This window comes from Phocoena phocoena, chromosome 2, assembly GCF_963924675.1.
Source record: "Phocoena phocoena chromosome 2, mPhoPho1.1, whole genome shotgun sequence".
Taxonomy (NCBI): Eukaryota; Metazoa; Chordata; class Mammalia; order Artiodactyla; family Phocoenidae; genus Phocoena; species Phocoena phocoena.
Window position 1 is genome coordinate 122,189,036 of NC_089220.1, and position 23,288 is coordinate 122,212,323.

Here is a 23,288-nt window from a genome sequence, read left to right on the forward strand (position 1 = left end):
GTTTTTTGATGTGAAATGATTATACTTCAAATTCTTAGATTTTTACATGGATATCATTGGCCCCTTTCATATAGTCTCAATGGGTTTCTAATGTGTTTAAAGAGACATCCTAATTACAGTAAATGATTTTGCAGTGACTGTTTTGGGGAAACTTTGAGACAAATATCTTAGAAAAAATTATATCTGTTCTACTGTGATCAAAGTTGTGAGCATAATTGTTCTTGTCATCTCATGATCCAAGGAATATCTATTATGAATACTTACAACTTCTTACAGCTGAATATTCCATTAGGAAAACTTTGTTTTGCAATTTCCCTAATTTCCTGTGTACTTTTTATATTGACCATGACATTAGAATTCCATGAATGTCATCACCACACCATTGAAGTACTGATTTTGTCACTTGTGCCAGCTCTCTTAACTGAGAAGTAACAAAACAATGCACTCCTAGGGTAACATCCAATTTTAGTAAATTTACTTTTCTGGATTATTTTTATTATTTTTTAAGTAATCAAAAATTGTATTGAGTTGTTGAATAATCAGTTAATACAAACAACGCTATTAGCTTTAATAATCTGTTGAGGCATCTGTGGCTTCAGTCTCCTTTATTTTTAAGATTTTATGCTTTACTTTAACCAGAAACATCCTAGAGGAGTAATAAATTAGGAGATTTTACATAAAGATACATAGCACATCTTCTTGTCTTATGCAATTTTGACAAATAGACATGTATACCTTTCACCTTTTCACATTTATACTTTCCCACAAGTAGATATGGACCAAAAACTAGGTTTCATATGGACGAGTTTCTTCCTACTCCTTGATATGTGCCATGAAGGAAAATATTAGGAATAATTCTGCCTTCCATCCTCAAGGGCCAGTGGGAATTCTAATGTACTTTTTCCTGAAAATACTCCATCCCAGGGAGATGGAGTCCTGAGAGCTCAGTGTCTGCCACATATCTAAGGATCAAGGTCTCTTTCACAAATGTGCCTGGATCGATGATGACTTCAAAAATGGATATTGTTGGAATCTGAACAAAATTAGTGACAAAATCACTGATGTGAACTGAGGTCCAGCAGAAGAGACCATGCTAGGCAAAAATGTTGGGGTAGAGCTCAGTTTGGTCAGCTAGTGGTACCTATAGGGTCCATAGTAATTGAATGCTATCCTGATTGCATACATTAAAGGAATTGAATTTCACAGAGGTCTATAAATATCTGACTTAGGGATGACATGGCAACTCTGAATGCTTGGCTGGCAGTTTCCATGCATTCACAGTAACCAGATCCTGGAGAACCAGCACAGGAGTAGAGAGGCTGGTGGTAAATGGTTATGTCTACCCATGAACTATTCACACATTTTTCTTAGGTGCCTAAGTCTTCAGAGTGAAGTCAATTAGGTATTCAAGGCAGAATATATGAGTGTTTATTTATCTCTTAAAGTAAAAGAAAAACATAGAAATTGAAGAGCAGTTTCTATTTGTCAAAATGTCTTCCAGAACATTTTAATTTCCTTGCTGACCAAGTCACAAGTATTAGAAGAGTTTTTTTCCCTGTCACCCAAAGAGGAATTTTCTAGACGTTTATGTTATGGATCCAAATAGATGCTGTATTAAACATATTTAATTAAAAATTATTACATTTCCAATTATTTATATTTTAGGTAGATTTCATTGCCCAGTATTCATATTGTGTTAGTGGGTTTCATAGTGTTGAAGGGGAGATCCTAGTATTAATGCCTGCTGCTGAGGGAAGGCTTTGGGGAAACTTTGAGACCAAGGCCTTACAACTTTCAGTGTTACCCTGATCCAAGTAGTGAGCATTATTTTTCTTCTTATACAGATAGTCAAGGGAATATCTATAGTTTATTCCTTATAATCTGTTATTAGTTAGTAAACTTTCAATTATGATGGTTTGGTTTGTCAAATTCCCTAATTTCCCAATATATTCAGTAGATTAGAGGTGATATTGAAGTTGGATGGAATTCCTCCCACTTCTTTAAGGAGCTGCTGATTTTGTCATTCATACCAGCTCCCTTCTGCATAAATAATCACAACAATGCACTCCAGAGGTAACATTGCAACTTTTAATAAATGTATTTTCCTGGGTTAGTATGTGTTTTTAGCGAGCAAGATTACAGATGGTCTTTTGGAGTCTGTTAATCTGAACATGTGAGGCTTTTAGTAGTCTGGGTCATCTGAGGTTGCTGTGTACTTTTTTCCCAGGATTTTAATGCTTCCTCCATTTTGAATAACATCAGAAGATCCTACTAGGGAAATAGTATTTTTGTATACTTGTGCATAGTAAACATCTTGTGTTCTGCGTGGTTAACAGGTGGACACATATACTTCTCATCTTTCCATAATTTTACTCTATGCCAGCATATCGACATGGACCAAGAACTCAGTTTTGTATAAAAGTGTGGGCCACTGTCACAGGGAGATGGAGTCCTGAGAGCTCAGTGTCTGCCACATATCTCAGGATCAAGGTCTCTTTCACAAATGGGCCTGGATTGATGATGACTTCAAAAATGGATCTCGTTGGAATCTGAACAAAATGAGTGACAAAATCACTTATGTGAACTGAGATCCAGCATAAGAGACCACTTTAGGCAAAAATGTAGAGGATTCAGTTTGGTCAGCTAGTAGTATCCCCCATAAAAGGACTATGATATTAGAAAACTAAGATGCTGGTGTATGCTACAGGAAATGAATTGTACAGAAATTATAAATAACCATTGTGGAATGACAACTCTGAGTGCTTGACAGGCAGTATCTTTACACCCATAGTAAACAAACAGTGGAGAATCAGCACATGAAATAGTTGTGCTTACACTAGGACATTCTCACAGTTTCCTTAGATGTTGCAGTCTTTTGTGAAGATCAGCGTGTTTAGGTCTATTAGATAGCCAATTAGAAAGAAATTATTAGTTTTCGCTTGTCATTTATCTCTTAAGTGAAAGAAATATGGGAAAATAGAAGAGTTGATTGCATTAGTGAGATTATGTTTTAATTTGCTTGCTAACCTATCAATTCAAAGAGTAGAATATGTTTTTTTCTTTTTCTTGTCACTCAGGGAGAAATTTCCTAGATATTTGATGATGGATTAAATTTAGATATTTCATTAAACATTTTTAACATGAAATGATTAAATTTCTAATTCTTGGAATTTTATGTGGATATCATCAGCGAATATTCATATTCCTTCAATGGGTTTATATGTTTAAAGAGATGTTCTAATTTTAGTAAGTAATAGGGGGAATTTTGGGTCAACTTTGAGATGAATGTCTTAGAAAAATTGATTTTCTATTCTACCCTTTTCCAAGGAACAAACATAATTTTTTCTCATTATATAGATGGTCAAGTGAATATCTGTGGTTAATTCCTTATTACTTTTTATCAATTGACATTCAATTGGGAAGGTTTTATTTCACAACTTCCTTTATTTCCTCTGTGCTGTGAAAGATGGAAGTGACTTTGGAATTGCATGGAACACTCACCACCATAAAAAAGTGCTGATTTTGTTGCTTTCACCTGTTCCCTCTCCTGGGATGGAGCAAAATAATGAACTCCAAAGGTAATAACAAATTTTAAACAAATTTTCTTTTTATGGCTTATTCTTATTATATTTTTTGTAATCAGGTAGATAATTGGTTTTGTTAAGTATCTGTTAATCCAAAAAATGTGTTATTAATTATCTGGTGAGGTCCAATATTTTGTCTCCTTTATTTCCAAGGTTTTTGTGCTTTCTCCCTTTGAATAACATCAGAAACATTCTAGTAAAGTAATATGTGTATATTTAATATGAAGGTACATAATAAATCTGCTTGTCTTTTGCATGTTTGAAAAATAGACATATATACATCTCATTTTTCCATATTTTTACTCTAGTTCCACAGATATGGACCATTGGTTGAGTTTAATATGAAAGAGTTTATCCCTCTTCTTGAGAGGTGACATGAAGGAAAGTATTGAAAATAATTTTACCATCTCATCCTCAAGAGCCAGTGGGAATTGTAACATCAGTAAGCATTTCATCCTGAAAATACTGACATTCCTCTTAGGACATTGTAACACTCATATGACAATGAGACTCTGGCTGTGCTAGTCAGTCATGGGACTGTTATCGACTGTGATGACTGGTCTGCATTATTGAATACTGTGGGTCAATGTGTCTGAGGTGTCAGATCCCTGAGTGCTCAGTGACTGCCACATATCTCAGGATCAAAGTCCCTTTTACTAATGTGCCTGGATTAATGATAACTTCACATATGTTTCTCATTGGAATATGAACAAACTGAATGACAAAATCATTTGTCAGCTGAGGTCCCTCCCAGGGACCATGCTAGGCAAAAAATGTGGAGGGAGCTCAATTGGTCTAGTAGAGGTACCAGCCAGGACTGAAGTGTTTGAAAGCTCACCTGATTGCATACATTAAGGGAAATGAGCTGTACAGAGATCTATAAATGTCTGGTTTAGGGACGACGTGGAAACTCTTAGAGTGCTTGGCTGACAACATCCATTCACTAATAGTAATCAGACTCTGGAGAATCGGCACATTAGTAGTGAGACCAAGGATATATGTTTTTGTCTACCCTTGAGCCATTCACAACATTTCCTTAGATGCTACAATCTTGTGAGTGAGCAGTAGTCTATTGAGGTCAATTACATAGTCAGTTCAAAAGATATTATGTCTTTACTTGTCAATTTTTTTAGGTAAAGCAAATATATGGAAATTTAAAAGTAGTTTGTATTTACAGGAATATCTTAGGGCATGTTTTGATTTGATTGTTAACTCAGTCACAAAAATTCATACAGTTATTTTTCTTCTCACCCAAAGAGAACTTTTCTAGACGTTTGAGTGATGGAGTCAAGTATATGCTGCACTAAATATTTTTAATTGTAAAATTATTGCGTTTCCAGGTCTTGGCATTTTATTGGTTAATATTCATATTCCTTCAGTCTGTTTCACATGTGTTTTAAGGGAGATCCCAGTTTTAATGAATGATTCTAAGGGTCCTTTGGAGAAATTTTGACCAGGTCTTAGAACAAATGACTTTCTATACGTTCCTGTTCCATGGAACAATGCTATTTTTATTCTTATCATACAGGTGGTCAGCAAATATATGTAATTAATTTCTTATAACCTCTTATCAATTAATATTCAACTTGGAAGGTTTTCTTTCTCAACTCCTCTAATTTCCTCTGTGGTTTGTAGGTTGGAAGTAATATTGGAATTACATGGAATTCTTACCACCCCACCAAACAAGAGCTGGTTTTGTCACTTCTGCCAGCTCCTTATCTAAGAAGAAATCCAATGATGCACTCTCAAGGTAACATCTAATCTTTTATAAATTTTTCCTGAGTTATTGTTTTTTAAGTAATTAAGAATTTAATTGGTGTTTTGTAGAGTCTGTCAATTCAAACAGTGTGAAGACTTAATAATCTGGTGATTCTTTGAGGCTTCTTTCTGTTCTTTTCCAGAATTTTTGCATTTTCTCAGTCTTCCCACTAATGCCTCATACAGGAATTAAGCATGGAGATGAAAGTAAAGCCATTCCTTACCAGTGTGGCAGAGAAAAACTGTTTCTACTGAGGGGTGTGCTTGGCCAAATGTCACTGAATCCTCAGCAGTGTGGCCTGATGAGCACCACCCTGACAATAGGATGGGAAATATTTCATGGTGAGCGGGCTCAGTGTCTGACTTTTCCTCTCTGCACCCTCCCAACCTCTCTAGTCACATGTCAGTATTTATTGTGCCTGTGTGAGTCCTGCCTGCATTGCTGTGACCATACCATGTAGAATCAGGCGTAGAGTAACTGTGCATCCTCTGCAAATTGCCAGGTTCCTGAGCTCAAGCAAGTTTAGTGCTATAAGTGATTTTTAGACAACTGTTCTTTATTTCCCTATCATGGCAGTTTTCTCCTCCCCAATCCATTGGGTCATCTTTGAGGATAAAATAATTCTGAGGTTTAATTTACAGAATATATATGCATTATATGCATTGTTGTGGTTGAATTGTTCACCAGGCCAACATTTTCCTGGAACTTTAAGCACATTCCGACAGTCTGATTTCACATTTAATTTGTCTGGCAGAAAATGTTGGACAATATTTGCTCTTATGGAGGCCAGAGAGCCTAACACAATTAATGTTGTTGGAATAACACTGGAAGCAGCCTAGCAGAGCAATGCATTAGCTTATTTCATAGGAGGGTACATTATTGAACCCTACTGTCTTATGCCTGACTGGCCAATGGACAGGTTTACTTCTAATCTTTCCACATTTTTATTCTACTCCCACAGGGTAACAAGGATAGAGCTCAGGTTTCCTATGAAAATGTTTATTCCTTCTCCTTGAGATGCAACATGAAGGAAAGGCCCATCCTAAGAGGCCAGTGGGAATTCTCAAGTCAGTAAGCATTTGTCCCTAAAATATTGACCTTCCTTCTAAGGATTATATAATATTCCAATTACCATAGGCACTGTCTATGATAGCTGTGAAACCTGGATCACTGATGTGGGGTCTGGTCTCCATAACTGAGTAGAGTAGATAAGTGATGAACTTCAGAGTCTCTTTCACTTTCTGAGGTGAGCAGTGCCCTACTTAAAAACTCATGTGTATCAATGATTGCTATAATAATTGATCTCATTTAAAAATCTGAACAAAATGAGTTACACAATCACTTCTGTGAAACTGAGGTCTAGCATAGATACCCACCCTAAGCAAAATATTTGCAGGGTAGAGATCAGTGATTTCATTCATGTGGTATCAGGAAGAACTGTGGTATTAGAAAGCTAAGCTGCTTGCATGCATTAGAGGAACTGAACTGTACAGTGTCTATTCATATCTAATTGTCAGGTGAAATTGCAACCCTTTGAGTCTTTAGCTGGCAGCATAAATACACTTGTAGTAAACAGACCCTGGGGAACTAGCACATGAGCACTGAAGATTCTAGAAATGGTTGTACCTACACTTGAGCCATTCACACAGTTGTCTGAGCTGCTGGAGTCCTCTCTTGAGTGCTATTTATAGGTGGTCAAAATACAGATTATGGATTTTTACTTTTCTGTAGTAAGTGAAACAAATATATGATAATTAAAAAGTAGGTACTATATGTGAGACCTTCACAATATATTTTAATTTGCTTGCCAACCAGTCACTAGGATTGAATTATTGTTTCTTTGTTTTTTGTTTTTCTCATCAACCAAAAGAGCAACACACGAGTACTGACTTCAACTATATACTGCGTTAAACATTTTCAGATGTTAAATGATTAAATTTCCAGTTCTTGTGTTTGTTTGTTTGTTTTACATGGATTTCCTTATACACTTTTATATACCCCCAATGGATTTCTAATGTGTTTAAAGAAAGATCCTAGTTATAATGAATGAAGTTATGGTGAGTACACTGAGGAAACTTTGAGACAAATGTCTTAGAACAAATATTTCTAAATTAATATGTTCCAAGGAGTGAGCATTTATAGTTCTTGTCATATTGATTGCCCTGAATATCTTTGATGTATTCCTTATAACAACTTGTTACTAAATATTACATTAGGAAAGTTTTGTTTCTCAGCTCCCTAATTTTCCTTGTGCTTTGCAGATTGGAAGTGATGTTAGAAAGAAGGGATATTTTGCTGCTTGTAATTCTCACTGCCACACCAAAGAAGTGCTGTTTTTGTCACTTGCACTAGCTCCATTCTCTGGGAAAAATCAAAACAATGCCTTCCATATGTAATATCCAATTTTAATAAATGTATGTTCCTAGAATATTTTACTAAGCAATTTAGAATTTTATTGCTTTTGTGAAGTGTCTGTTAATCCAAAGAGTGTGAGGCATTAATAATCTGGTGAGTCATATGAGGCACTTTTCCACCCCCAATTTTTACACTATCTGTCTTTTGAATAATTTCAGAAACATCTCAGTAGAATGATAATATGTATTACACTATGCATATACGTAGTGAATGCTCCTGTCTTGTATATAGTTGACAAATGGACTCATCCTACTTCTCATCTAGATGCACATTTATTCTTTCCCACAGGTTGACGTGTTCCAAAAACTGGGTTTCATAAGGATGAGTTTATCCCTTCCCCGTGAGATGAAACATGAACGAAAGTGTTGGGAATAATTCTGCTTCCCATCATCAAAGGTCTGTGTGAATTCTCACAAAGGTAAGCATTTTGTCCTGAGGATACTGATATTCTTTTAGGGACTTGAAATGTTCCAATGACACTGAGAGTCTATCTGCATTAGTCAGACATGGAACTGGATCACTCACTGTTTGCTGGTCTCCATGACTTAGCAGCATGGACTGTGTATCCAGTGGTGATGGGATCCTTATTGTTCAGTGTCTGTCACCTATCTCAGGCTCACTGTTGCTTTATAAACATGCTGGGGCCAATGATGGCTTCAATAATTGATCTGTTGGAAAATCTGGACAAAATGAGTGACAGATTTACTTCTCTGAAACTGAGTTCAAGATATATAAAAGGACATATAACAAAATTAGTGTTACTCTGAAGTAGATTGTGATAATTTAAGGTGCATTTGTAAACCCTAGGGTCAGTACTAAGCAAATAACTCAAAAACATTAAAAGAACTACCAAAGAATTAAAATAGTACAATAAGAAGTATCTATTTAACACAAACAAGGCAGCTAAGAATGAACAGAGAAACCAAAATGATATGACATCTAGAAAACAGATAGGAAAATGGCAGGCATAAATCCAACCACATGACCATTATATTAAATTTAAAAGACAGAAACTGGGAGATTTAATTTAAAAAATTAAACAGGGCTTCCCTGGTGGTGCAGTGGTTGAGAGTCCGCCTGCCAGTGCAGGAGACACGGGTTCGTGCCCTGGTCCGGGAGGACCCCACATGCCACGGAGCGGCTGGGCATGTGAGCCATGGCCGCTGAGCCTGTGCGTCTGGAGCCACAACAGTGAGAGGCCTGCATACCGCAAAAAAAATAAAATAAAATAAAATAAAATAAAAAGAATAATTTAGCTTAATCCAATGTTTCTAGGTATTTGGATATTATTGACAGGCATATTTTTTCTAAAGATGGTCTTATGATAATTGATAAACTAGAAACAATTTTCTTTTGCCATTGGAATTGTTGGGAGCGTCTGTTGGACTTCACCAGGTTGTAATAGAGAAACCATGTTTTCATTGATCTGTACATAATAGTAAAAAAAATTGTTTTCTAACATTTAGTCTTAATGGAATGGGAATATTTTCCCTTGCTAACATAATTATTGGTCAGATACTCTCTGTGTCTATTGGACCTCAGGGGGAAAAGAGAGCAGTGCATGTCTGAAGGTTGCGCACATAACACACAAAGGACTTAGCGACATCCACCCTGCCCAGTCTGTGTGTAGCACAGGATACCCACATTTTATGAATGTTTTATTGTTAAATTAGATTACATGCATGTGTGTTTTTGTACAGTTTATATGTACACATAGGTGTATTTATATCTGCATATACTCTTTCTTAAACTGTTATTTTTCCTCTTTTTTTTTTTCCTGTCAGGTGATAGAGCCTAGAAGGAAAGGGAAACTGTCTATGCTTTTTCCTTAACTTTTGAATGTCAGTTCTAGAGAAGGAGGTGACAACTTACTTCTCAGCCAGTGCTCTCCCTTCCTACCTGTGGTCCTTTGGACACCCTCGCAGGTATGACTATACAGGCAGGGAGCTGCATGTTTATTAGAAAAAGGCCTCAGGTGGATAGGCATTGATAGATCTTGCTCTTCTTAAGTTTGCTGACATTTGGTTGTAGCTAAATAGCATTAAAAACCAATCCAAGATCCAGATGAGAGTGAGAATAGTAATTGGAAGTTACAGCTTTGGGTCATAACAGGTCTTCCTAAATGGGGGTCTTTCCTCAACTATTCTATCCTAAAACTAAATTTACCTCTATAAGACCATTTACTAAGTTACTTCTCAGCTCTTTATTTGTATGACTGATTCATCAAATGGGGTTTTAATTTCTTATGGCCTGATGTTTTTAGATTCATTTTTGTGACACAAGCACCTAATGGGCTGTCAGACATAAAGTAGGATTTCAATAAAATTTTATTGAGAATAGATATATGAATAGATGATATAGAGTGATTTTATAAATAACCTGGCCAACTAAGCAGAAAAAAATAAATGATAAAAAAGAAACAATTTTCAGCAGGATCCAGGCAATCCAGTCAGCTTTGGAAATGTACGAGAGAAAGGCTCTTGATACAAGGTGCTGATATTGAAATGTATAGAATTATGAGCAGCTAGCTAGGTATAATTTCAGAGCTGCATAACAGAGTAGAAAGCAGCTTCCAAATTAAATCAATCTGGGAGAGTACCGAACGGTGACTTCCCAGCTTCCAGCTGAATTGCGTTTTTCACTGGAAGTGGTGTTTCTTTTCTTTTCTTCCCCCCACCCTCAGAAGATGACTTCTTGGGAACTCTTTTGGGAATGAATGATACCAGTAAATCCCTGAAGCAAGATTCTTCAGACAGAGCCTATTCACTTACCTGTTGTCCAAGGGCTACCCTCTGAAGGTAAGGTTTTTGTCAGAATAGTCCTCGCTTTCTAGGAACAACCACATCTGGGTAGAAAGTTAGACATTAATTTTCTGAAGATTGATAACTTGTGGTTACATTCTAATTGAAAGGCCAGATTGTATAATGAGTTAAGAGATATAACTTCTGGCCTGTGTGAGGTGATACCTCACTGTTGTTTTGATTTGCATTTCTCTAATGATTAGTGATGTTGAGCATCTTTTCATGCATTTGTTGGCCATCTGTATGTCTTCTTTGGAGAAATGTCTATTTAGATTTTCTGCCCATTTTTGGACTGGGTTGTTTGTTTTTGTGATATTGAGCTGCATGAGCTGCTTGTATATTTTGGAGATTAATCCTTTGTCAGTTGCTTCATTTGCAAATATTTTGTCCCATTCTGAGGGTTGTCTTTTCGTCTTGTTTATGGTTTCCTTTGCTATGCAAACGCTTTTAAGTTTCATTAGGTCCCATTTTTTATTTTTGTTTTTATTTCCCTTACTCTAGGAGGTGGTTCTAAAAGGATCTTGCTGTGATTTATGTCATAGAGTGTTCTGGCCATGTTTTCCTCTAAGAGTTTTATAGTGTCTGGCCTTACATTTAGGTCTTTCATCCATTTTGAGGTATCACCTCACACCGGTCAGAATGGCCATCATCAAAAAAATCTACAAACAATAAACGCCGGAGAGGGTGTGGAGAAAAGGGAACCCTCCTTCACTGTTGGTGGGAATGTAAATTGATACAGCCACTATGGAGAACAGTTTGAAGGTTCCTTAAAAAACTAAAAATAGAACCACCATATGACCCAGCAATCCCACTACTGGGCATATACCCTGAGAAAACCATAATTCAAAAAGAGACATGTACCACAATGTTCACTGCAGCACTATTTACAATAGCCAGGACATGGAAGCAATCTAAATATCCATCAACAGATGATTGGATAAAGAAGATGTGGCACATATATACAATGGAATATTACTCAGCCATAAAAGGAAACGAAACTGAGTTATTTGTAATGAGGTGGATGGACCTAGAATCTGTCATACAGAGTAAAGTAAGTCAGAAAGAGAAAAAGAAACACCATATGCTAATGCATATATATGGAGTTTTAAAAAGCAGTACTGATGGACCTAGTGGCAGGGCAGGAATAAAGATGCAGATGTAGAGAACAGACTTGAGGGCACAGGATGGCGGGGAAGGGGAAGCTGGGATGAAGTGAGAGAGTAGCATTGATGTATATACACTACCAAATGTAAAATGGATGGCTAATGGGAAGCTACTGCATAGCACAGGGAGATCATCTTGGTACTTTGTGATGACCTGGAGAGATGGGATAGGGAGGGTGGGAGGGAGGCTCAAGAGGGAGGGGATAGGGGGATATAGGTATACATATAGCTGATTCACTTTGTTGTACAGCAGAAACTAACACAACATTGTAAAACATTTATACTACAATAAAGATGTGGGGGGAAAAAGAGATACAACTTTTCTTGTATATCTTCATAGTTTTCTACATCTCAGTTAGTATATTTACTGTTAATATGAAAGATTTTCTTAACTTTTCTTATCCAATAAACTAAACTCCTTGGCTGGATCCATTGTGTTACCAGAGAATTATTATATGCATGAGATATAATAGATTCTCAATAATTATTAGACTGGAAGGTAGACAAGTAGTTTTGCCTGAAATAATTGAGTCAATGAATGAGTGACCTAGAACTTTAAAGAGCCAAATTCAGAGGGGAGGAGACAGATAAAAATCTGAGATAGCTGGAGATCTCCATCATTTTTTGGCCAAGCAAAGGAAAAAAAAGTATCACCAGTGTTTGGCATCCTTTAGGAAGACTTAAAGTCACTTTTCTGGCCATAGCAGCCACCCAGTTGCTGAAAATGTGGTTTTCTTTGTGTATTCTGGGTAGATTTTTTCCAGAACATGTAGAGGAAGAGTGTACAAGGATTTCATAGCCCCCCTGACAAGCTCCTTAGAAAATGTGTGCCTCACCTTTGCCAATTTTCCCCACTGTGTCCTTGCAGGTGATGACCACAGAGACGAGATGGATTTGTTACTGTGGGTACCATTACTTCTACCATCAGCTTCTTCAAAACAATGATACAGTCTTCTTTGTGCATGGAAACTCTTCTATTTCCTGTGTTGCAGTGGATTCCTCCTGCAGATAAGAAATGCTTAACTGAGAAATGCTCATGTTGGGATATCATCGATGAGACTTTAATTTGGGCATGGTGACTGTTTCCCTTGCTTCCACTTGACTCAATCCCAGGAGCCTCAGTAGAGGAAATATTATTGCACAAGAAACTCAGAATGATGGAATTGCTCAGTGCTCCCATAAATACACATTTATAATTTTCATTTGCCATGTGGTAAATTTAAAAATTAACATCTATTAAAATTTTTTCAAAAATTCAAAGCATATCTAAATATCTAATATATAAATTAAGTGCCCTCCTTTCTCCCAATTCTATCCCCTAGCGTTATCCTCTGTTAAGTGAGTTGTGTGCATTCTTTAAGTGGATAGATGCACACACACACAAACACACACACACAAGGTATTTTGGGGGGTTCTGGAAGTGGAGCTATATTGTACACATTATTCTTCAAATTGCATTTCATTTAACAGTTTTTTCAATACCTTTTTCTGTTTCAGTAATACATATCTGTGTCATTTGTTGAATGACTGCATGATTGTTTTGTACATGAAATATAATTAAATGTTTTAAGCATTTCTCATTCATAGATATTTATGTTAGCACCAAATTTCTGTGCAATGAACCTCCCTATATATCAATAATTTGCATTTGTCTATTATATCATAATAAATTACTCAGCAGTGAAAATACTGGGATTAAGTATATGCACATTTCAAATTTTGAAAATGATCACAAGATTTCCTTTAAAATGTGGTAACAACTTTATCCTCAAATGGCAATGAATGAGATTGCCAGCTTTCCCACAACCTCACAGATAATGAACTTTATGACTATTTAAAATCTTTGCCAGTGTGATAGCCCAAACTATTGTCTTAAATTGTATTTCTTTCATTTTTGAGTGTGATCATTTTTTCATATGTTTATTAGCCATCTGTATTTTTAAATTTTCTTTTTATATCCAATTTTGGAGGTGGGTGGAGGTTTTAATCTCTTGCTAATTTCAGAGAGCTCATTTATTATTGGGGGAATAAGCTTTAGATTGTCAAGCATTACAGATATTTTTTACACACTTTTAAACTTCATTTTTGTTATAAGAATGTGTATGACTGTTATGTGTCCAAGTATAACCATGTTCGCTTCTATGGTTTCTGAGTTTCATGTCATTTTAGAAAGATATTTACACTGATCCCATAAAACTCTCCACCTATGTTAACTTCTAATTATTTTGTGTTTTTTAATTCAAATTCTTAAATCATGAGAAAGTTTTTTTATTTCAAATCTTAAAGTTACCAAGTTATTTGCCATTACTTGCAATTTATTTGCCAATAATTGCCCATTTATCTGTAATGCCATCTTGCATATATGCTGTATTCTCATCTGTGACTGGCTCCATTTTTGTTCTGTGGGTCTGTGTGTCTCTTCTTCTGCCTCCTGTCTCATGTGTCTTCTCATTGGAAGAAATTACAGTTTAGACTGCAATTTCATCAACTTCAATAAATTAATTTAGTGGAGAATTGGTTTTTAACAATAGTCTTCCTATCCAAGAACAAGGTATGTCTTTCTTTTTATTCAATAAGTTTAATTACTGTTAATATTTTCACTTTGTGGTGGGGGTATCTTCTTTTAGTTTATTTTCTTACTTGATAATTTTTCTATATCTGAAAGTTTTGTTTTGTTTTGAGGGTAAGTGATCTCCTTACTCTTTCTCATGGATTTTCAGAATTTTTTTTCAAGTTATGTACTAAATCCTTTGAAAATACTGATAGTTGTGATTCTCCTCTTCCAAATGATCTGGATTTTAGTTATGTTGATAAAATTCACTGACTGATACTTTCAGAGCACTTAAACAATTGTGGAAATATTACCTACCATTGATTTAATTAGGTTTTAATGGATACTTCTTGGGTTTGACCAGCATGTTTTTGCTGGTCTATTAAGCAAAAAGACTCTCAGAAACCTACTGCAGCAAGGGAAAACACCACTTTGACAAGGTTTAGTAGTGTTTCAAAAGCAGGAAATTAGGGCTTTGAGGGATGGGTTGATGTGGTTTAAGGCAGGATTTTCAAGGCAGGGAACTGGTTGAGAGTGGGCAAAATTTGTCCTGCGATAGTTTGAAGTCGGTGAAAGAGTAAGATGAGGACCTTGATGTGAGTTTAGATAATCAAATTTTTGTCTGATGAATGAGCTACTTCCCTATATGAATAATAAGTTATCAATGATGGAAGAACTATTTGCTTAGATGAACAGACTGAATTTATTTGTTGGTTTACAGTTCTATCTTGTTTATAGAACCCTGCTAGGGGTGGTATCAGGTCTTAGTTCCAATAGGTAAGTTATTTTGATGTAAGTAGTCTCAGTCATCAAAGTAAGATGCTAATTTTAAATTTGAGATCCTTGTGTATTGTGTTAGGAAAAGTCTCTTACCTTTGATATATTTCTAAAGAATTTTAATCAAAACCAAGTGGTAGATATAATCAAATGCTTTTTGCATAAACAATTATATTATTCTTTAAACTTTTATCATTGTGAAATAATTCATTTTTAATATTGAAATTTCCTTATATTCCTTTTATTGTTTATTCAGCAAACTCATTTTGATTAAAAAGAAGTTTTGCTTTTTAAATTTACTACTGAATTATGAGTATCTTAATTTGATTTGGAATTTTTGCAGGTGTACTACTTAGATGAAACTGATCTGTAATTTTCTTTTTTGTTCTGTTTTTGTCATGTTTTTATATTAGATTTTCTGGTTGTGTTAAAATAATTTTGAGGATTTTCTTTTTACTCTGTGCTCTAGAATGGGTTGAAAAGGTTTAGCATTAACATCAGCAGTTAAGCGAACACATCATTTAAATCATCTGAATTCTCCTTTGTTTTTGGTGGTTTGGAGTAGAACTGAGGCTAACTAGAAAGTGTTCTCACTTTTTTCTACAGTTATTGCTTATTTTTTGTTTTATTATCTTATATTTAGCTTTTTTTCTACTAGAAAATCACAGTCCAAGTAGATTTGCAAACACGGTAGGTAGGATGAAGTAATACAAAGTGTTCTTTCATCACTCTGTTAATTTCTCTTGTCTCAATTAATATCCATTTTCATTCCAGTCTTGGTTGTTTCTGCTATGTCTTTTTTAATGAAATGAGTTTGACTCATGGATTTTTAGCATCACTAGTTCTCCATTCCCCTGTTCCCCAATCAGCTCTTTGGTATAATTTATCAGTGTTGTTTTTTTAATGTTCTAATTTATTTATATATTTTTCTGTATTCCTCTGTGTTTTTTCCTAATAAATTCTTAAACATGTGTAATCCACTGATTTTCACTTGTTCTTGGCAATGAAAGATTTTCTCTGTTCTGAATTTTATAAAACTTCACACAGAGTATAAGGAGAAAAGAACAGTGACTTTACAAATACCAGTAACCCAGGTTCTACCACATTTTGCCATATTCACTTCATGTTATTTTTAAAGTATTTTTAAATAAGTTAGAGAAATCATAACACTGCTTTCCCCAAGAAGCATTTTTTAAATTTTATTTTTAAAATCATAATATATGTTACAAAATTCAAAATTGAAAAAGAGATTTTCAGTGAAAGGTAATATATCTTTTCAATTCTGTCTTCCATAACCACTCAATTTCCCTTTCCTGGAGACAACTATGTTACAGTTTCTTGTGTTTCCTTTCGGACATACATATACACATACACACATCACACATACATCCCAAAATGTGTGTAAGTGTATGCATAGATACACACACATACTTTTATAGTGTTCTGTACTTCCTTTTATGTTATATATCTATGTAATGTGTAAATATTTTTAATATTTCTAGCAGATCAGCTCATATAAGTAATGAGGAGCTTCCTTATTTTTTAAAAAAATATACTTTTACTGGTTCTGATGAACCCAGGGGCAGGACAGGAATAAAGATGCAGATGTAGAGAACCGACTTGAGGACACGGGGAGGAGGAAGGGTAAGCTGGGATGAAATGAGAGAGTGGCATGGACATATATACACTACCAAATGTAAAATAGATGTCTAGTGGGAAGCAGCTGCATAGCACAGGGAGATCAGCTCAGTGCTTTGTGACCACCTAAAGGGGTGGGATAGGGAGGGTGGGAGGAAGATGCAAGAGGGAGGGGATATATGTATATGTATAGCTGATTCACTTAGTTATACAGCAGAAACTAACACAACATTGTAAAGCAGTTATATTCCAATAAAGATGTGTTAAAAAATAAAATTTTACACAGGTAAAATTTTCATAGTTAAATGCATAGATCTTAATAGTGTAATTCAATGAGTTTTCTTAAAAGTATATACCCATGTAACTACTACCTTATTCAGGAGGTAGAGTATTTTTTATTACTTGAGAACCTCCCCTACTGCCTCCTTCCAGCTAAGCCTAATTCTCATAGGAGCCAATGTTCTGATTTCTATCATCATAGATTAGTTTTGCCTGTTCTCACAATTAATTAAATGAAATCACACAGTATATGTCTGACTTCTTCCACTCATCATAATGATGTTGAGATTTATCCATGTTATTCCCTGTATCAGTAAGGTTAAATTTTTTTCTGTTTAGTTATAGAGTAACATTCCATTGAACGGGCATATTGCAATTTGTTTATTCATTCTCCTGTTCATGGACATCTGGGTTTCCAGTTTTTAGCTATTTTGAATATGTTAGCAAATCTTTTATGCAATTACCTAAAAATGGAATTTGCTTGATGATAAGATATGTTTTGCTTAATTTTATAAGGAACTGTCAAAGAGTCTTCTGAAGAGGTGGAAATTTTTCACACTCTCCATATATATCAGTGACATATGATATTTTCAATTACTGTCCATCATCACCAACACTTGAAGTTGTCATTCTTTTAAATCTTATTCACTTGAGTTAGTGTGAGATGTTATCTTATTGTGACTTCAGTTTACAGTTTGGTCACTTAAGAAGATAAAAAATTTTCATAAGTTTAGCTGCCAGTTTTAAATCTTAGGTAAAGTTTCTGTTTAGTTTTTCCCAAAATTTTATTTATTATTTTGAAGTAATTTTAGACTTACAGGAAATTTTCAAAAATAGTACAGAGAGTTCTTATATATTATTTACCCTGATTTCCTAATGTTAGCATCTTATATAACCATTATTATAACGTTAATACATGTAACAATCTTTGAAATATGTAAATACTATTAACTAGTCTGAAGACCATAATTTTAATTTTTCCAATTGTCCACTAATGTTCTTTTTTCTATTTCAGAATCCAATTCAAGATTCCATATTGCATTTCTTTGTCATGTTTCCTTTTTCTCTATGCCAACCCCCTAATCTGGGGGAGTACCTCAGTCCTTCTTTGTATTTCATAACCTTGACACATTTGAGAAGAACTAGGCTGTAATTTTGTACAAAAGTCCTCAATCTGGCTTGTCTGATACTTTAATGATGAGATTGGGGTTATGCAATTTTGGTAAAGATAACACAGTGATGATAGTATGTGCTTTTAGTGGATCATATCAGGAGTGCATGAAGTCAATATGTCTTATTTCAGCAAATGTTAAATATGGTCACTTTTGGTTAAGGTGGTGTATGCCAGGCTTCTCCACTACAAAGTTACTACTTTTCTCTTTTCAATTAACAAATATTTTGTGAGGAGATACTTTGAGACTATGCAAATATTGTCTTTCTCATCATACATTTACTCACTAATTTTAGTACCCATTGATCATTCTTGCCTACATAAATTAATACTATGATGTTTACCTAATGATAGTTTTCTATTTCCATGATACTTTCTACACTTATTCATCAGAATTTAACTATAGGGCAGAACTCTTCCCTGCCCCCCTCCTCTATTTTTTATGTATTCAGTTGTTGTTCTACATCAGTATGGATTTATGGTATTTACTTTAGTCTATGGGTTTTCATATATTGTTATAATTATTTATTTTTACTTCTAAAATTTTTTTTAAGATTTGACCATTGGGAGCTCCTTTAAAGTTGGCCCCTGTGTTCTTTTACCATGGCCACATAATTTTTTGAGCGCTTATTTGTTTTCTGTTTCCACAGATGTTCTAGGTTTATCTTATGTTTTCCTTCCCCAAACCTGGAATCAACCATTACTTCAAGGAGCTCTGGTTCTTTGTATTGGAAAATAATATTTAGAAACCAAGATCTGAGTGTTATGTGTGCTCATTGCTACTGGGAAATCATTTCTTCTAGGCCCTACTAATGCACAGAGTTGGGAAATATTTTTAGGTTTATTCATACACACATGCACCCACCTAAAAAACTTCTATCTCTCTCCATCTGTGTGTTTGTATCTCCATACTAATGTTTCTGATTATGACTTATTTTCTTCTTCCCTCTTTCCCTATTTGTAACTCCTTTCTCTAACAGCAAGAAACTTACCTTTCATTATCCACGATAGTTTCTTATTTCCTTAATCCAATATGTAGTAGTTTCAGAATTGCTAAAACATACCCCTTTAAAAATGAAAACACTAACTAAAGTACAGTGTTCAAATACAGGGCTTTTGTTTCTTTACCCTTACTGTATCCAGTCAACACGTTAAATAGATAGGTTAGTTTTTCCCCCGAAACCAATACATATGTTAATCTTAGAGTCAGGTATTTCTCTTATTGTTTATATTCCAATTTGAGTTACTCCTCCTCATGGTTGACTCTATTTATTTTTGCAGTATGAAGCATTACTGTGGTTCTAAGAATTAGAACTCTGAGGATTGTTGTTCTTCCCCCATTACTGGTCCCAGTTCTCCCACCTTTCCAGGTAACTAGTCTCCTTAGTTTCTGGTTTATCTTTTCTTTTCCCCTTGTTCACAACTGGGTAACTACATGTATATTTTTTCATATCCCCATCCTTCTTACATGAATGGCAGCATATTATAGATGGTCTTTTACAGTTTGCCTTTTCCACTTCATTATCATGGAAATCATTTCATCAGTATGGAGATTCAAAGAGGTCTTCCTCAGTGTTTTGGTTGATACTTAACTCTGTACATACTGCAATATGTTCCACCACTGTGCTTTATGAGAATTGTTTACAGTAGTTTTAAATTGCAGAAACTTTTAAATAGGGTTGTTTCACTCTTCATTTGTAAGTGTTCTTTATATTATGGGGATACACATTTCTTGACCAATATTTGTATTGCAAATGTTTCTCCCATTAAGTAGCTTACATTTTCCTTCTTTCTTTCTCTTTATTTTCCTTTAAATGACCATGTGGTCTAAGTTTTTAAATAGCCCAAATTTTCTAATTGTTCATCCCTTACTGCTGTTATTCTCACTCTATTTTCCTTTTTCTTTTGCTCTTTGTTTTTAACTGAGATGAAATTGACATAATACGAAATTAAACCTTTTAAAGTGTAGTATTTAATGGCATTTAATACACTCACAATATTGTACAACCACCAGCTTTATCTAATTCCAAAACATCTTCAGTACCCCAGAAGAAAACCCTTACCCATCAAGCAGTCAGTAGCACTCCCCTTTCCTTACGTTTTCATTTTTAAGTTGTGTTTTTATAGGCAGACATTTTTAATTTTGATGAAGGTTCAGTTTGATTCTTTACTTTTTAGTGTTTATTGAGAACTCACTGTTATATTCTGTTTTCTTCTAGAAGCTTTATTTTTTCACATCTTTATTGAAGTATATTTGCTTTACAATGTTGTGCTAGTTTCTGCTGTACAACAAAGTGAATCAGCTGTATGTATACATGTATCTCCATATCCCCTCCCTCTTGAGCCTCCCTCCCAAACTCCCGATCCCACGCCTCTAGGTCGTCACAAAGCAGGGAGTCGATCTTCCTGAGCTATGCAGCAACTTCCCACTAGCTGTCCATTTTACATTTGGTAGTGTATGTATGTCAATGCTACTCTCTCACTTCATCCCAGCTTCCCCTCCCATCCCTGTGTCCTCAAGTCTGTCGTTTACGCCTGCATCTTTATTCCTGCCTTGCCACTAGGTTCATCAGAACCAGTCTTTTAGATTCCATGTATATGCTTTAACATACAGTATTTGTTTTTGTTTTTCTGACTTACTTCACTCTGTATGACAGATTCTAGGTCCATCCACCTCACTGTAAATAACTCAATTTTGTTTCTTTTTATGGCTGAGTAATATTCCACTGTATATAAGTGCCACATATTCTTTATCCATTCAAAGTTCAATGGACATTTAGGTTGCTTCTATGTCCTGACTATTTAGAAACTTTATACTGATTACTCCTGCACATAAATATAGCATCTATCTCAAATCAGTTTTATGTGTGGTGTGATATCAAGGCCAAGGGTTTGTTTTTGTTTTTGTTTTTTTCATGTGTTCCTCCAGTTGTCCCAGAACAATTTGCTAAAAAACTTTTCTTTTTCTTTTGAATTACCTGATGCCTTTGTTGAAAATAAGTTGACTATATATGTATGGATCTCTTTTGAACTTTATTTTTCCCTTTTTATGTCATTCATTTTCATAGAAGCTTCATAGTAAATCTTTAAATAAGGTAGTGTGAATCCAAACCTTTGTTCTTTTATTTCAAGGTTTTTGTAGAGGAGGGAGCTGGTTTATGGTATTTTCACTTAAATTTTAGAATTAACTTTTCAACTTCCTAAACACAAAACCCTGCTGAGATATTGGTTTTAATTACCTTGAACTTATAGATCAATTTAGGGAGAATTGACATCTTAACAAGATTGAGTGTTCTGATCCATGAAAGTGGTCTATTTTCCATATATTAGGTCAACTTTAATTTCTCACAGTAATCTTTTATAATGTTCAGTATAGAAGCATACTTTGTAGTTTTCAGTACAGAAACATACTTTGTTAAATTTATCTATTTTATTTATTTTTGTGCCAATATTGTAAATAAATATTTAAAGTTTTTACAGACTTTGTTGCTATTATATAAAAATAAAACTGAGTTAGTACATTGAGCCTCTGTCCTGTGGCCCTACTAAGTTAATTTATTAGTTCTTGCAATTATTGTTCATATACATTACGATTTTCTACATAAGCAGTGATGCCATCTGTTAATAAAACAGCTTATTATTTATTTTTGAATCTCTATGGATTCCCCTCCTTTTTTTGCATTATTACATTGCCAGGGACCTCTAGTATAACACTGAACAGAAGTGATGTGAGTGGGTATTCTTTCCTTTTTCCTAGTCTTAGGTGAGATTATACTGTTTCTCATCATTAGGGAAGACACTAGCTGTAAGTTTTTTGTAATACACTTTACCATATTGAACAACTTTTCTTCTATCCCTAGTTTGCTGATAATTTTTACAATAAATGAGTGTTAACTTTATTGAATGCTTTTCTACACTTACTGATGTAATCACGTTTTCCCATTATTCTCTTGTGGGAAAACATATTGATCAATTTTTATTTTATTTTAATTTTTAAAAAATTGATTATTTTTGGCTGCGTTGGATCTTCATTGATGTGCACAGGCTTTCTCTAACTGTGGCAAGTGGGGGCTACTGTTCGTTGCAGTGCATGGGCTTCTCACTGCAGTGGCTTTTCTTGCTGCAAAGCACGGGCTCTAGGTACACAGTCTTCAGTAGTTGTGGCTCATGGGCTCTAGAGTGCAAGCTCAGTTGTGGTGCACAGGCTTAGTAGCTCCGCGGCATGTGGGATCTTCCCAGACCAGGGCTCGAGCCCGTGTTCCCTGCATTGACAGACGGACTCTTAACCACTGTGCCACCAGGGAAGTCCCTATTGATCAATTTTTAAATGTTAATCCAGCATTGCATTCCTGATATAAACTCCACTTGGTCACTATTGTCCTTTATATTTCTATGTTCAGTTTACTACTTAAGGATTTTTTATCAATGTTCTTAATGGCCATTAGCCTGGGATTTTCTTATCCATATTTCTTTCCTTCCTCCTTTTCTGTGATACCTACTTAAGGTTGAAACTTGGATCATTCCTGGTGGATCTTCTATCCTCATGTAAATGGTCTAAGTCTACAAGCACTGCATTAATGGATCCCACAAATTTTGATATGTTATTTTAATTATCATTTAGTTCAAACTTTTTTTCACTTCTCTTGCAGTTTATTTTGACCTGTTAGTTATTTTTAAGTGGTGTATTTAATTTCCAAGTATTTGGGGTTTTCCTGGTAACTTATTACTGATTTATATTTTAATTTTGTTATAGAAAAAATAGAACTCTAATATTTTAGCTTTCCCAAATTTGTTGAGACTTGTGTTGTGGTCTAGCATAGAGTCTATCTTGATGAAAGTTCACATGCACATGAATGTGTATTTGGCAGTCATTGAGTATAATGTTATACAAATGTCAATAATTCAGGGTGTTTGTTCAGATTTTGTTCAGTTAATATTTAGATTTTCTATATGTTTAGTGATGATTTTCTTGTTCTGTCTTCTAGAAGGAACTGTTAAAATTTTCTACCTGTGATTGTGAATTTCTTTCTTTGGTTCTCTCATTTGCTTTTTTTTTAAACATCTTTATTGGGGTATAATTGCTTTACAAAGGTGTGTTAGTTTCTGCTTCATAACAAAGTGAATCAGTTATACATATACATATGTTCCCA

At 34.8% G+C, this 23,288-nt stretch overlaps 1 long non-coding RNA gene and 3 pseudogenes across 1 annotated transcript; all 4 read left to right on the forward strand.

The window, feature by feature from the left end:
* The first annotated feature begins 995 nt into the window (after positions 1-995).
* LOC136119627 (small nucleolar RNA SNORD116) lies at positions 996-1,077 on the forward strand (annotated as a pseudogene).
* Positions 1,078-2,511: 1,434 nt separating this feature from the next.
* LOC136119626 (small nucleolar RNA SNORD116) lies at positions 2,512-2,593 on the forward strand (annotated as a pseudogene).
* Positions 2,594-6,619: 4,026 nt separating this feature from the next.
* On the forward strand, positions 6,620-6,704 carry LOC136119628 (small nucleolar RNA SNORD116; annotated as a pseudogene).
* A 900-nt stretch (positions 6,705-7,604) lies between these two features.
* Positions 7,605-12,740, forward strand: LOC136119180 (uncharacterized). Its single transcript, XR_010655462.1, has 4 exons — positions 7,605-7,735; positions 8,047-8,176; positions 10,442-10,556; positions 12,591-12,740. It is a non-coding gene; the product is annotated as an uncharacterized lncRNA (long non-coding RNA).
* Positions 12,741-23,288: the final 10,548 nt, after the last annotated feature.